At 41.7% G+C, this 15,672-nt stretch overlaps 1 protein-coding gene across 11 annotated transcripts in view; it reads right to left on the bottom strand.

The window, feature by feature from the left end:
• The window catches only part of ATXN1 (ataxin 1), a 226,535-nt gene that overhangs the window by 153,012 nt on the left and 57,851 nt on the right, over window positions 1–15,672 (bottom strand). For 5 of the 11 annotated variants that reach the window (XR_009742713.1, XM_061449524.1, XM_061449525.1 and 2 more), the window contains one exon: window positions 11,171–11,294. The exons of 2 other annotated variants lie outside the window; for them this stretch is intronic. The gene's annotated coding sequence lies outside the window, so the exon portion shown is untranslated. Of the gene's footprint in view, window positions 1–632; window positions 780–1,419; window positions 1,605–3,489; window positions 4,345–4,387; window positions 5,266–9,118; window positions 9,248–11,170; window positions 11,295–15,672 lie in introns of those variants that run through there. 4 more of the 11 variants (XR_009742712.1, XM_061449521.1, XR_009742714.1 and 1 more) reach the window with 4 other exon arrangements.

The following is a 15,672-nucleotide window of genomic DNA, read 5'->3' as shown; positions in this document are numbered from 1 at the left end:
CTCACACCATATCCAAACCAAGCAATAAAGGATAAAAAATAAATGCATCCCAAGTACCCACTGTGTTTTATGTTCTTTTTCTCATCAGTTACAATTCCTGTGATGTTAATAATATGTACAGTGACAAACAGAGGACACAGCAAGATGCACAAGGAGAAGGTCAATGCATGCCATTAGACAAGCATGACATGCCACACTCAGAAGATAACACACCCAATGGATTAAGTATCATTCAGTACTAGTCACCATATTACTGCATCCAAAACTGGATCCAAAAATACACAGGAAAACACATATTCCAATCATGGCTAAAACAGTAGTACCAAGCAAAATACATTGTATTAACTTAAGTGTGTTATGACAAATTGTCCATTTTAGCTGGAAAACGGAGAAATGTGGCCCTGAAAAAGGATCATAACAACACTGACCTAACAACTGTTAAGTGTTCATATTCAACATACATTCTAGCATAGTCATAAATCAGGTATGGGAAGACGAGAAAACAGGTTAAAGAGTTGAATGTAAATAATAAAGAAAAGTTGAAGACATAACTCAGAAATGTGAGCTAAGAAATATGTGCACAAGCATGTGAAATTTAATACAATTCCTAATTCAGGTATCTCAGATCACACCTGTCTTTGTTTTCCAGGCCTCAGTTTCAGAAGTTTATTATTTTTCTCATTCATGGTTTCAGAAGGACTGCTGTCTCGTTAACAGTGACGTTCTTCCCTCCAGTTTACACAATACATTCCCACTGACTCCAACCAGCCTAAGGTTAACTACAAATACAATGGAAAAATTTGAGGTAGGTTATTGCCTTTATTTTCCGTTTTTGTTTGTTTTTTTTTTTCAGATGTGCTATTAGGCTATTTATAATGAATATCAAATGAAAACTTTTCTGAATTAACAATTAGGACAAACAAAGGCACTAATATTTTACAAACCCATTTGATGTGAAATACTAGATATGTGTTCTAGGCCTCAATTTTTCAGACCTTTATTGTTGAATTCTGACTTTCATTCCATTAGCACTCTCAGTTTATTAACATAAAGCAAAGCCTTGTTAATTTGCAATAATGTTTAGGATACCTACTCTAAATTAATGGAAGAAATCAATAAATTCATCAATCAACAAAAATGAACAGAAAAGAAAAAAGATAAAATACATTCTGTTCTATTACTAAACAATAGTTCAGTAAATCCTAAATGGTGTTTTAATTATTCATGCAATATCTCTAATGCATTAGTGAATGTGATGTATAGCATATCCACTTAAAATAAATAAATAAATCTTAGGTCCCAGTTCAGGAATGTGGCTCCTTTGTGGAATACAAAGGAGGCATCTGAATACCTTTTTGTATTTGATTCTACATACTCAAGTACTGTCCTGCCTTAGATTCAGAATACAAGACAACTTACTTCCCAGCACGTCTCTGCTGAGTGCAAATCCATACAGAAAGTCAGGCAATGCTGCACACTCTGTAACAGACCACACAACACAATCACAGGGCAGGAGCCCCTCTCCACCAGTCCTGCCACAGCCAACAAGCAAATTCCCAAGTTGCAGCTTGAAAGGGAAAGCAATCTCACATCTTGACATCCTACTGAAAAAAATTAGGATAAAACAATGAGCTAGTGACTATGTTTGCAAAGAGAAGCCAGGGTCTAAATTCTGAGTCTGCCTTGCTGCGCCACTCCTCCTTTTTCACCAACATGCACAATTCGGTGCATTTTCTGTACACAGCGCTGTGCGATTCTCACTCATTCACTTCGATGCTCAGGCTGCACACACTCGGTAACTATGTGTAACTAGTAGCAATCATTCCTGTACCAGGAGAGACACCAGTAGCACAAAGCAAGCTGCAAAACCCATGAGTGAAATTCTGGGTAGAGGTGGAGTTTTTCAATGATGGTGAGCTCCAGAAGGGAGGCTTAAGTGCACAGAGCTCCACAATTACCGGCCTTTTCCGTTAAAAGCAGGGCATAATAAAGGGTTAACAAGCCGCTACTGCTCACATTATTTATTAATCCACACCTCCCTTACTTAGCAACTTCCTCCTTAAGTCCTGGCATCTCTTCTCCACTTCCCTCACCATTTTGGGTCCAAGATCATCATCTCATGAAGTTTCTCCTCCCTGTCCACTTCCCACAACCCAGTCTTTGTCCTGGCTCCCTACAATGCTCCATGCCTGGACAAGCTCCACACTCACTCTGAATTTATTGCTCTCCTGCTCTTCCATGCCTGTAAAGCAAGTTTTCACTCAGTCACCCTTGCATGCCAAGATGAGAAGCAGTGCATGGAAGCTGGAAAACACATGAGCAAGCTCATGAGCAACAGCTACCAGGAGAGCAGGGCTTTGTCACTAGAAACCCAAGGTGGAAATGCTGTGGGTCTTACTTAGTTCAAAGCTGAAATGTTTCTGTCTAGGATGTCTGTTTGTATCTCAAGTCACACAGAAGCCATTAGTACCAATAATGTGTCATTACGGGGGCGTCAGCAGAGACTCTGCAGCTAAGGTTAATTTGAGATGCATAATTTAAAGCAGAACTAAAATCCCTCCATTTCACACTTTGATGACTGAATTCAAATCATTCTTCAGATTTGACACAGCAGCTCTTAAGGGGACACTTGCACTCATCCCTTTTCTCCCTTTTTTTTTTTTTTGTCAAATTTTACAAGCTATCTACTGCAGAAGAAAAAATGTTCTCCCTTTACAATCACTTTAACCTGTTTTCCCCTCACATTTCTTTTCTGCAGCTTCGTATTTCACACATTCATTCTGACATGTTAGAATATGCCTGATACAGGCCACTTCTGCGATTTAAAAACACAAGACTGAGTTAAAAATTTCACTCATCATAACCTCAGTGATTTTGCCAAGAACAGCTGACAGCACTGCTTATCTTGAACATACCACATCACTTAGGTAACAGTAGTACCCACATAATTTTCTGTCCTCAGAAAGTACTCTGAACATCCTGCTAAAATATATGAGACATAGTTCTTGTTTTTCATGCCGAAAACTGAGGCAAAGACAGAAGCATGCTGTGGTTCAACAAGTGCTTCAAGCTCATCCAAGACTCCCAAATCTACTGATAATTTGTTTTGTCAGGCAACTTCCCTGAGCGCAGCTGATAAAACAAAAAATAATTAAGCAAAACGTCATCACAACAAAACAAAGCGGTGTGATAGGGAGATCTCCAAGCTGCTCATGCAGAGATGCAACACTTCTCTATCAAACGCCTTCTGCCTTTTACTGTGTTTTCTTCAATAAAGCTCATGTAACGTTACCAAAATGCATAGAAACATACATCAACTTTTATCATCTGACACAACTCGATTTTGCTCTGAACATTCAAGAAATCACAGTTCAAGCACACAGACATTCTTTGGAGAACTGCCCTCCATGCTAAAAATGGCAATGGAATTGCACAAGGGGAAAGGGGAGGGGAAAAAAAAAAAAAAATTCCAAGAAATTTTTGACTCACCCATTGTTATTCATCAGGTTTTTGGAGCAGAGAATGGAATGCCATCAAGCTGAAACTGACAGTGCTATTTTCTGAACCTAAGTGATGTCAATCCTTCACAAAGCCCCAAGTGCTGAGAAAATTTTTCTCTGCAAAATTTTAAGAATGACTCTCAAATTTTATTAGGTGGTGGTGGTGGGAGAACACAGAGCTAAAAGAGGCACCTGAAATTAAACTACGTAGGTGTGCTTTTGAACACTGAGATTATTAGGCTTCACAGCTTTGTGCTATCTGTGATTCAGACTTGGTGCCACGGGTGTCAAGAGACCTGGGACCTAACTGGAGCTCTGTAGAAACCTGCAGCTTTGTGTCTTATCTTTCCTTTTTTACTATATAGTAAAAAATTCACCCTCAAAGCAGGTTTTTGCACTCAGTACAAACCTGAATCATTTTAGTCCACAGATTTTACTGTCCAGTTAACTTTCACCTAGCAAAGCAGATTTTTCTGCTGTTTAATTCTTAAGGTTTTCAGAACAACATGGTGTCTAACAGCTGAAATGGCTTCAATAAAGTTCTGAAAATAACACGTACTCTGGCACGCCAACACACTATTTTTAATTGTAGCTCATTAAAGATGTAATAGAAGAAGAATTACATTCACTTCCAGCACTGTTCCATCAATGCAGTGAGATAATCATGCTGCTGTATCATACATAAAGCACTATTTATGTGTAGTGGTTTAGGTAATTTAATGGAAAGACAGAAAGCAGTGATTCACCCCTTGTTCTAGCTGTTGCTGCAACATGGCTTTTGCCTATCGCAGGGCCCAAGCAGGCACACAGAGTGATTGGTTTCAAATGTTAGTAAAACAGAGACCTGGAAAATGAAAAGAGACAAGTCAGTTAAAATGCTGAACAAAAAGAAAAAAACAGAGAGGAAAAAAAAAAATCAATCTGGATTGCAAATGAACAGTGCTTTACAGAGCAGAGTACAAATGCAGGCTTCTGAGGTAATTTAAACCAAATGCAGACTGAAGCTGAAGTAGTTTGGTGAGTCAGCACAGTGAAAGGACACTAAAATTACATGCGAGAAAAGTGCAATCGTTTTGTATAACATGCTGTATATTCCAGATTTACCAGGAAAAAAAAAAAAAAAATCATTGTCTCCTTTGTGTTGTGTTGCCTTCATTTCCATTTGGTCTCAACCTCTACCTTCCAGAAACAAACTGCATGCAGGCTAACTAGCTGTGAACTCTGCTGTCTAAGACGTTCATCTCCCTTTCACTAAAATTTCCTCTCTATACCATGGCAACATTAATAAACAATCATTGGCATGAATGCTACTGACCACCTTCCACGACTACTTTTCTCCGGAAATAAAAAAATAAATTAGTAGTTAAAACCAAAACTGCCGAGAATCATTACAGGCTCTGACAATGATTAAGTGCCTCCCAGATTCTGCCATCCCAGAGGTTTCAGCTACATACAGCTTGGTGCAGACCAGGATTTCAGCATTAAATATGCTCAGCATCAGTCAAGGAAAAGCTTAGCCTTGTATCTGCCTCGAACGTTTCAAAAACTATAGCCATTTTTAAACTTACAAAGCAATTTTCATCTCCATTTTCATCTCATTCTTGCCTAATACTTTCACAAGAACGTAATTCAGTGAAAGCCACAACAATTGCTTGTTCAACAGAGACTGCCACTCTCTGAAGTGCTTTCTGTGATAGATTTGTAAGGACAGACGTGGGTAGAAACGAATAATCCAAAAATATCCACAATAGATAATGAGCAGAGTCTAGAAAAAAAAAAACAAAACACACCACCACGTACTGCAAATGCAGCCCAAATTGGAACAAATGTCTACAGTAGCAACAGCACAGGAAGAGCAAAATGTTATTGTACATTACTGGCATGCAGCCCGTAATTACAAAAAATACTGCAGTATTCCACAGTAACAGCGTAAAATATTATCATTTCAAACAAAGCAGCTGCAGCACCCAGCCCACAGCAACCACGTTGCAGAGAGCCGGGGGGGAGAGGGCAGCCGGCTGCTGAAGGACTCCCTGCTGCAGAGGGTGAAGGGCCACAGGGTCAGCAAGCCCTCGGGACGGCTTCACCTCGCACCCTCGACTCCACCAGGGCACAAAGGACAACTGCGCAGCAGCAAAGGGTTCCCACATGGCTCCAACAGAGCCCTCTAGCAGAGAGAAGCACACTGGTTGCTCTGCATTTGGCCTCTCACTATAGTGTGCCTTCTGCCAAATCGCATTTTCACAGTGCCTCTGATTCATTAAAATCCTGCCCATTCCAGCTCCTCTGTGCTAACCCATGATACCCGGCCCCCTCTAACACCATCCCAACAGGTTTTTACAGTGGGCTAGCAAGAGGCTCCTGAGCATCAGCTGACATACACTGAAGCTGCAATGGCTATCATTTGCCTCCCCAGATACCAAGCAGTTGCTCTACTACTTATCAGCAAAACAAAATACAATATGCACAGTTTATTGGCAATGCTCTTCTTGACCACTCCACCCAAGGACTGCCAGCACAGAGCAGTCACACCAGGGCAAACAGAAACACCCCAGAAGTTACAATTAAGTCCATCTGCTAACTGGCATGCACAGCACACAAATCAGTAGTGCTATATAATCATTCACAGAAATAACATATATCACATTTGGTTTCTACATGGATCATGAAAAAAGACCAGCTAAGGAGCCACATGGTTTTTCCAAACTTTATGCACCCAGAGAACTAGCCAGCAAAGGAAAAGAAATGCACAACACTGAACAGTGAGATTAGAAGAAAAGGAAATGCTGCTCAAACAAGATACTTATTTCTAACTCATTTCCCTGTTTTCGGCTGGGATAGAGTTAATTTTCTTCCTAGTAGCTGGTGCAATGCTGTGTTCTGGCTTTAGTCTGAGAATAATACTGATAACACACTGTGTTTTGGTTGTTGCTAGGGAGTGCTTACTCTAAGTCAAGGACTTTTCAGTCTCTCATGTTCTGCCAGTGAGGAGGGGCACAAGAAGCCAGGAGGGAACAGAAACAGGACACCTGACCTAAACTAGCCAAAGGGGTATTCCATACCACAGAACATCCTGCTCACTGTGTAAACTGGGGGAAGTTGGCCAGGAAATACCAGTCACTGCTTAGGGATGAGCTGGGCATTGGTCAGTGGCCAGTGAGCAACTGTATTGTGCATCACTTGTCTTTCTCAGGTTTTATTTCTCTTTCACTTTTTGTTGTCTCCCTTTTCATTACAATTATTGTTATATTTTGTTTCAATTATTTAATTGGTTTTATCTCAACCCATAGGTTGCACCTTTTTTTCTGATTCTCCTCCCTATCCCCCCAGAGCAGGGGTGAGTGAGCAAGCAGCTGCATGGTACTCAGTTACCAGCTTGGTTTAAACCACAACATTCCTGCTTCCTATACAGGCTGCGAACAGTACAGATTCTCTGGATGAAACTGCAAAGCCTGAGCTTTGCCTCAGCTGTCAGTGCTGCCTCAGGTATTGCGCATCTCCCCACAGTCCAACAACTCTGAAACACACAAACACTTCTGGGCAGTACCTTTTAGAGATGTTCGAATCATCACGAAAACTGTTTTCATACTGCCAACCAGAAAGACGGTGGTTTTAGGACGGAGCAAATTAACTGCCATACCTAAACACCTCCAAGCTCACCAGCATTTTTCATTTTTCCCATGCCAGCTTTTCCCTGCCAAACACAAAGGAGGCTGTAGTACATATATGCAATAAACTGCAGTAATGCATGCAGTAGATTGAAATACTGCATTCACTGGCTTATGGATTCAAAGTCTCACTGGGAGTGCTGCAGATCTACATAAAGACTGGGTGGCTGGATTTGACTCTCTGACATATGTAACAGATGTGTAAAGTAACACATAACCAGATGCCTCTCTAGTAAATGTACAGCTACAGACTGAAAATCCCTAAAAAGTTGTGCCCAAGGGCAAAGAAGAAGTGGGAGAATAAGAGCAGTGTCCTATATCTAGTAAGAAAATAAAAGTTTTAAGCTTTATGAATTTTTTCTCTACATACAAGAAACAGATTTTTCATGTCTGTAATTCAGCTATGGTATTATGAGAGAGGGTTCCTAAGCAGCTGGGGAGTCCAGCCACTGTGACCTAGTTTGCTCCATGCTAGGCTGATCAACTGTTTCTTGGCATCTGTGAAACTTCAAGGTCCTACCTCCAAAACCTCCACTGTGACTCCAAAAACCTTCAACCAGAAGGGGAGTCTGACTCCTCAGAAGGAAAACTCCTCTGGACAAAAACCATATGGCTGTGTAACAGTAATCATCACGGAGGCCCCTCTCCACCCCCTGAATTGGTGTGTCCTGGACACAGTGGCTTGGAGAAAATAGCTGGTGTGCTTTCACAATAACCTTCTAAGGCAGATGAGAATGGTGGGTGAGAAAAGGCAAGAACTTGTTTAAAAGCCTCAATTTAAAACTTCTGGGTGCTTCCATCTTATGAAGTAAGTTAAAACCACTCTCTACTAGAAACTGTGTGAACCACTGACTTCAGATCTGGATCCTGCCTTTTGCAAAGCTGCTGGTGGGCTTGGATCCAAGGCTTTGGTTCAAGCTCTTATCTACTCCATACTAAAATGACTTATACCATACGTCCTTTATAATAAATAGCCTCACAGTAAGGAAGCACAGTATTGGCATGTTTCATATTTACATCACTCTTCTGAAAGCCAATGCACATGGTTTAAGGAAAGAACTGGAAATATTACAGCTTTCAAATACTTTGCCTTATGTGGTTTACAGCCAGAATAGTCAACAGCTATGTAAGCTTCACCCACTTTTACATCGTGTGTTAAGCAGGGCAAGTCCCAGGTAATGCCCACCAGGGCTGAGCAGATCAGGCACATTGGCAGCAGTAAAGGCACAGCCACATCCCACCACAGCAATGCACTGAGCTGTGCCACTCCACTCTCCCGGCTCGCCACAATGAAGGTCTCCACTCTCCATCACCACCACCTCCTCTTTACAAAGGCTCACACACGCTTACAGAAACAAATGAACAATTCCATTATGTGCCTGGCAGCCTGTGCACTTTCTTTCTGATTCAGAACAGAGGTGCCCCACTGAACAGGGGGGAGGGGGAGGAATGACTAAAAAAATCTAAGCGAGTCTCCAGCAAGCACACATATTATCAAAGCCTCATTTCCACTTAATGCAAGTTGCTTTGGGAACTAATGCAGCTGACTTGAGAGGAAAACACAAACAAACAAACAAACAACCTCTTTTTCCATCAGCTGGGGTGCAGAATCAAGCCAGTGCCATCTTTGTTGAAGAGCTCCATGAAACTAATGGTTTAAGAGAGCTGAGGAGCATGGACAGGGGACAATTTGTGACTGAGCACTGCCATCTGAACATGGCACACTGACAGCTGAAAGAAGAGCAAGAAAGAAAGGCAAAACAAAACTGGCATGTGTTTAATCTGGGCAGGCTCAGTCCCCTGTATTCACTCCCAGTGAAAAACACAAGAGAGGAGGAAGTTGGTCCCTTTGGGTGCTCAGCTCAGCACCCACATAACTCCCTGGCACACACCAAAGGACCTTCTCTAGGCACTCAAAAGGGGGCAATATTTATTCACATGCTGAAAAAAAAAAAAAAAAGGGCAGGAGTAGTGCTACAATTTAATGTACCTTAAAATGAGTCTTCCGCCACCAAAGAACTTGCCTTTCTTTAATACTCCGCAAATGAGCTCCTCCTGCACTCTCCGATACAAAGAAAACTAAAAACGATTCAAGTTTTGTGACTACAACAGAAAGCTGATCAAATTATTATAAAGACCATACAGGTGCTACAGAGATACCTTCCCCTGAACTTCAACACAAACTTCCTCCAAGAGCAACAAGGAGGCAGCTGTGAAAGGAAAATCATACATATTATTCTTGTCCGACGTCAATGAAAAGACTACAGGAATAAAAGCATTTGGATTTATGCTCTGCAGAGCTGAGGAGGAATGCTTGCCACCAGAAGAGTGGGACAGAGAGAAAGCAAAGGTGGGCTGAGAGTGATCACACATGGGTCACTGTAGTGCACTCCTACCTCTCGCTAGTTTGGACAAGACTGTCACCCTATGCCTGAAACAGGGCTCGCTCCAGAGAGGAAGACATTTCCCCACCTGAGCCACAGGGATAGGGAGAGAGGGGAGGGTGAGAATCAGAGCCCCTAAAGGGCGTACAGCAGCAGTTTCAAGCAGATTTGCATCAGTACCTCATTTCACAACTACAAAAATCACCTCAAGACTCCCACCAAGAGAGTCTCGTATTCCTTTTTGGACTCAGTCTCTAGTGCAAGACCTGCACATAAAAAGGAGCTGGCTATACTGATTTGCAGAAGTTTTCAGATAAATCAGTACCAATACCTACAGGACTATTACAGTTTCCCAAGCAATGGCTCTTGTCCACTAACCAGAAAGGAAATATTTAGCTCCCTGAAGTGAACCTGTTGATTTCAAAAGAAACTTAATAGCTCTATTCCTACAAAGCAAATACTGAGCAATCACCAGGGGCCGGCTATGCCCTCCTCTCTTCTGAAACATGGTAAGCAACAAGGTCTGCAAATGCCACCAGCCAAAGAGGTTTGATATTCTGCACATTTGTGGGATTGTATCTCCTGCTTCTTCCATTTTCAGTGGATCTTTTTGATTCTGCAGCTTTCTTACAGCAGTTTTGTCTCTTTCAGCATAATTGGGGGGCAATACAGAGTAAATAACTTGAAATTCTTATTTAAGAAAGAGGCTGGTGGTTTTAGTTTTCATTTATGCAGCATTTTCAGTGGTTAAAAGTTTTACAATTGTAACATTTTCTCTTTGCTAGACAAAAAAAAAACAAACAACTGGGAGGTCATTCTTTTCTAGCGAGACATGAAAACAAAAAAATGACGATTTAAGGGAAAAGGTGAGCTTTTCCCTGTTACTCTTGATTGCCTTTATTAAAAAAATTATTAACTCAGGACCACAAAATTCCACCTCACTCAGGGAACTCTTAATTCAGCTGCTATTCAAATATCTAAGTGCAATCTGCAACTCTAGTTATGAAATGGGACATTATTTGCTTTCTACATTTAACTCTACTTGTTCAAAGACACACTGATGAAGCAATTAGGGCAGATATATTATTAAAGTCTCTGTTAAAAGTTTGGTATTTCAATGAGGCACTTAAACATAAAAATGAGGACTATATGTTTAATACAAAAATATCATGAATGCTATAAAATCAGATGACTCATGACATTATCACCAACAGTAAGAGAATTGTATATGCATTTTTCTGGCTGTGCATTGTGTGTTTTTCAACAGCTTTCTTCTGCACAGTTCCCATAGAACACAGACTCTAAACTTGGAATTATTTAGGCCCATGCCTAACTTTTCAGGGAGAATAGTGTCATTGATTTAAAGAGCATTTAGCCCTTAAAAATGTTAGAGTGATTGCCTGTTTGTGGGATTAGACCTCATGGGGCCCATTTTCAAAAAGATAAGTGCATTACACATTCTTGCTGCTGTTTCTGGGTTTGCCATTAAAGTTCTCTCCCTCCCTCTCCCATCTGTTTTCATTGCCTCCGACAGAAATATCACAACACTCTGGGGTAAATAATGATTAATTTAATTACAAACTAACTGTAACTTTTGCAAGACCCTCCAATAACTTACCTCGAATCATGTGAGTGTTTCAAGATGCAATTGCAAATCTTCTTTTTTCCCCTTTTCTCACAGGAGGTGTTGCAGTCTTTTTTTTCTGATGTTTTGCATTAAAACACTCCCTGTACTCCAGGATCTTAAATGAAAACAAAACAAGAAACACTCAGAATGAAAATGTCATTTCAAGCCATTGGTGGGTGTCTCAGGGGAAATCCCTGACCTTTCTCCAATGTATATTTCATTATCTAACCAAGTGTGATAACTCCCCACAGCAGAAGCAGCATGAACACTCTTCTGTGGGCTGTCCTTAAAAAAACAGCCCCAAAATCCCCTAAAAACAAAAACACACACACCACACCACAACCCCACTATTCTAGACCACTCAAAAAATGTTACTTTAAAAACCTGCCATACAGTACACTACAAACTATTCATCTAAAGCACAATTCAGTATATACCAGACTCCACAAATTTATGAGGGTGAAAAGAGAAGAAAGTCCAGAGATACAAATCAGACCAAAAAAAAAAAAAAATCATTATGTAAAGTATCAAACTCTTACATGGGAGAGCAATCGGCAGTTTTATTATTATTACTACCACTCTTGTTATCACTAATAAAATGTATATGGCCAACTCCCTAAATCTTCACTGAGTTACTGTAGTATTTCTGTAGTAGCGGCGTGGGGGAAGTAGTAGCTGTGCTGGAGAAGCAGTGCAGCGTTAGCACGACAAAACCCAGCCGGGCTGACGAGAGAAGAAGGAAGGGAGGAGGAGCGACAAAGCAAATGAGTAAGAGAAACTGGCAGGTCTGTAATACAATCAATTTTGACATTCTCCACCATCACCAAAAAAAGGTCTGAATAAAGGAGTTTGAATTTTCAGCGAGTGCTGCTTCCAGAAGCCTTTCTACCCAGCCTCCATTTCACCCCTCCTCCCTCTCCCATACCTGCAGCAAGGCGGGCCAGGAGCTGGCTGGGTACCTAAGCCTCCAAACCAGGCTCTGTCAGCAGGAAAATCCCCTGGCTGTGAGAAGAAAACACTGCCAGACAGTGCAGAGTTCGCCTTCCCTCTGAGAGCACAGTCTTGCATTTGCATGGCCCCTCCGGATTAAAGGCATCCCAGTTATTTCTCTACAAACAAATTTTCGGACCAACAACTATATTCATTCTTGTTCTGTAAAAAGTCTGAAAGACAAACTGTTCCCAGGGCTACACCTGTGCCTATCCCCACTGAAGCCAACAAACTTTCAAAACACAGTGAAGAACAGGGGATGTGACCTTGCAAGCATGTAAGCCAGATCACTTTGGTTTTCTTCCTCAGCTAGGACAAACAGCACCGAATAATTTTTACACTGCTTTTAATTAAGAAACAGAGAGATTATCCACAGCCTCCTGGGGATGTATGTACTCCAGAAAATACAACTTTTTCAAAAGCAGTCAAATTCTAAAAGTACAGCTTTCAACATCACTGTTTATTCCCACACACACACACACACACACTGAGAAAACAATCCAAAACTCTGAGCAGGCCAACACAAACAAGGGGGAAAGTGGGCTTCCCTTGACACCTGCACAAAGGCTGCGCCTGCGTCACCGCTCCCCTAAGCTGCTTACAGTACAAACAAATCCAAAATACTCCATTTAAATTACCCTGCTCCCCCACTCCACGGTGCCTGTTCTCACTTATACGGTGTTGCTGCTTTCAAGGAGCCTGCTCTCACTCAACATGAGTAAAGGTTGCAACAGCTAAGCCTACAGACTTGCAGGAAGAGGACAAAGCCTTCTAAAGCTGCAACACAAATCCAGAAGGCTGGAAGTTCAAAGTGAAATAAGGACAGTCTGTCCATGACTCATGCCACCTAGAAACCATTCTTAATTTAGGAAAGTGTTAAAAGGATTATTCTATGGAGTGTCACCCTGCTGAATCAACTAACTTCTGCTTCTCATTTTTTTTACCCGACACAAATACAAGGTGGCCAGGGATTCTATTTTAAGATTAAAATCAGCATAAAATCCTCCTGTTCTCACTCACATATTTATATTTTTAATGCTCCATTTAAAGAGACAAAAATGCTGTTTGAGGGACAGATATCCAGCTATCCTCCAGGCTTTTTGCATGACCTATGGGCAAATGCTATGTGACACTTCCTGAAGGGCTGAAATAGCTCTGAGTGACACTTGAGCTTCTACAGGGCAACTGAAGTGTAAGAGTTTGGCTCCTAATGCACACTGTCACGTAACCCAAATATTCCTGTGCCTCAGTTTCCCCTTCCTGTATAGCAAAGGGGATATAGTTTCCCCATCTCGGACGGCTGATGCAAGGAACACAACACCCATGCTGATTTAGTGGATAATCTGGTAACATGGACAAAGTTATAGATCTCTCAACTAACATGAGGCTGAAACTTGACATCCACAGAAAAAGGCCCTATAAACCAAAATGAGGAGTGAGTCATCAGACTGGCCCTCAGAAACCATTTTGCTGGATAGACATTTCGCTCATACAACTATCCTCTCTTGGGTGCTCCCAGTAAGCGTGGGGGAGACTGAATGGATTCACTGTAGTCACAAAACAGTTTTACAGCTGCTGAAAAAAGGCCCATTGTAGCCCTGCATTCTACTATCTCGAGTAGCATACATTAATTTGCTGTACAGCTTCCATTACCCATCTGATCCTTACAGAAACAGAAGCAGCAAATCAGGGTTAGACAAATGAAAAGAGATGTAACTATGACAGAGAAAATTTTCTGGTTTGCTAAAAAAAAACAAAACCAAACCAAACTAGCACCCCCCCCCCCAAAAAAAAAAAAAACAAAACAACAAAACCAACAAAACAATAAACAAACAAAAAAAAAACTTTTAAATGGTTCTGCCCTGCTTTTGTGGGTTAGTTTGTTCATTTTGCTACATCATGACATTGTGAGCCAAATTTCACAATCAGAAAGGATCTGCAGCCCTGCCATACGCATATGTGCTCTTCCTGCTGTCACTGTCCACTCACGGCTTACACTCCTCTGCATTTATGGTATTTGCTCAGTAACCTGAATGGTATCAAAACCAACTGCGACCTCTTAATACAGAACTGTTCAGTCGCACGTACAAAGCCTCAGTTGACAGTCACATAATGCTGGACTTTGCAAAAACATGTAAGTAGATTTGACAGCCCCCGTCTAAATGTCTTGATTTTTCTCCATGGTGTCTGTCGAGTCAGGGAGAAAGAACAGTCCTGAATTACACACATTCCTCCCAGCATTCAATTACTCCACTCTCCCCCTTCTGGAGAAATGAATGCAGCTTCAAACAAATTAAAGGAGAATTTTGTCAGCTCTTTCATTCTTGATGGTGCAATAAATGAGGTGGTACTCAGCTTCTCTAGCCCCCAGCAGAGCCAAATGAAGGCTCACTCTGAAGTACAAATCTCCCTTCCTCCTCCCATACGCACACACCATACACAGCATTAACCCTGCCAGCTGCAAAGAAACAGAATTTGTCCAGAGTCCCCTGAAAATAGCAGCGTATCACACCTGCAGAGTGCTGTACTGCTAACCTCCAAGCATTTAATGATGGTCAGTCAGCACATATCTCCCCAAAACACTGTGAGACTGGACAAAAAATTCACAGGGTCTTTTTTTCTGCCTTCTGGCTTCAGAGCCACAGGAATGCATCAGGTGCTGTGCTGGTCGGCGCTCAGAAGGCAGATATATTTTGCTTTTCAATGAAAGCTGTGACAGAGAATACCCCTTGCTTTGGAAGCTCAAGTATCACAAGAGTAGCAGATTGATAAAATGCACCAGTGGGACCCCTCTTTTCCCCAGCCTTCCTTCATTTCACAGCAGTGCCTCTCTCAAAGGGCTGATGGAGCTGAACAGACCGAGCTGGTTTTTCATTCAAGTCAGCTTGTACATTTCCTAAGTTAACACAGCGTGGCTCTGACGAAACCTGATAAAAACCCACAGCAGTGGAAACAAAGAATCAAGTTAAGAAACAAATGAAACCCCAGGAAAAACTACAAATAAAGAAATACATGATACGATCTCTGCTCATACTTTTTGATTTGGACAGCCTTGTCTACCTCCAAGCCTGGGCAACAGGGGGACTGCAGCCTCCCTTGCCAACCTCAGGCAAGCAGTTCTGAGGTGGACCTGGACAAAACCACTGTAGTACTATCACATATGACAGTACAGAGCCAAGGCCAGATAAGAGCAAAATGGATTGCTAAAATATGGCCTCATTTTGGGATTAGCTATGAAGGACGGAGAAATGGCAGCACCGGGCTCCCTGCGCAACTCCTGTCATCAGGACAGGAACTGTTTTCCTCACATCTCCCAAGAACAGGCCTGCTGCCCTCCCTTGCCTCTGCCTAGGATCTGGCAGGTTCAGATACATGTTCCCACCTGGTACTGACTCTTTTCCTTGCCTTCTGCTTGTAAGTACAAATTCCATCAATTCCCCTTTTTTCTAAACAGCCAGAGTGCCTGTATTGCATGACTTTTGGAGTGAGGACTGCTGGCCCAC

Source organism: Pezoporus flaviventris, unplaced genomic scaffold (assembly GCF_033815535.1).
Source record: "Pezoporus flaviventris isolate CSIRO_AGI_PZ_B2104156 unplaced genomic scaffold, CSIRO_AGI_Pfla_v1 ptg000007l, whole genome shotgun sequence".
NCBI classification, from domain to species: Eukaryota; Metazoa; Chordata; class Aves; order Psittaciformes; family Psittacidae; genus Pezoporus; species Pezoporus flaviventris.
Note: the sequence above shows the minus strand (reverse complement) of the source record. Positions and strands in the feature narration are given on the sequence as shown.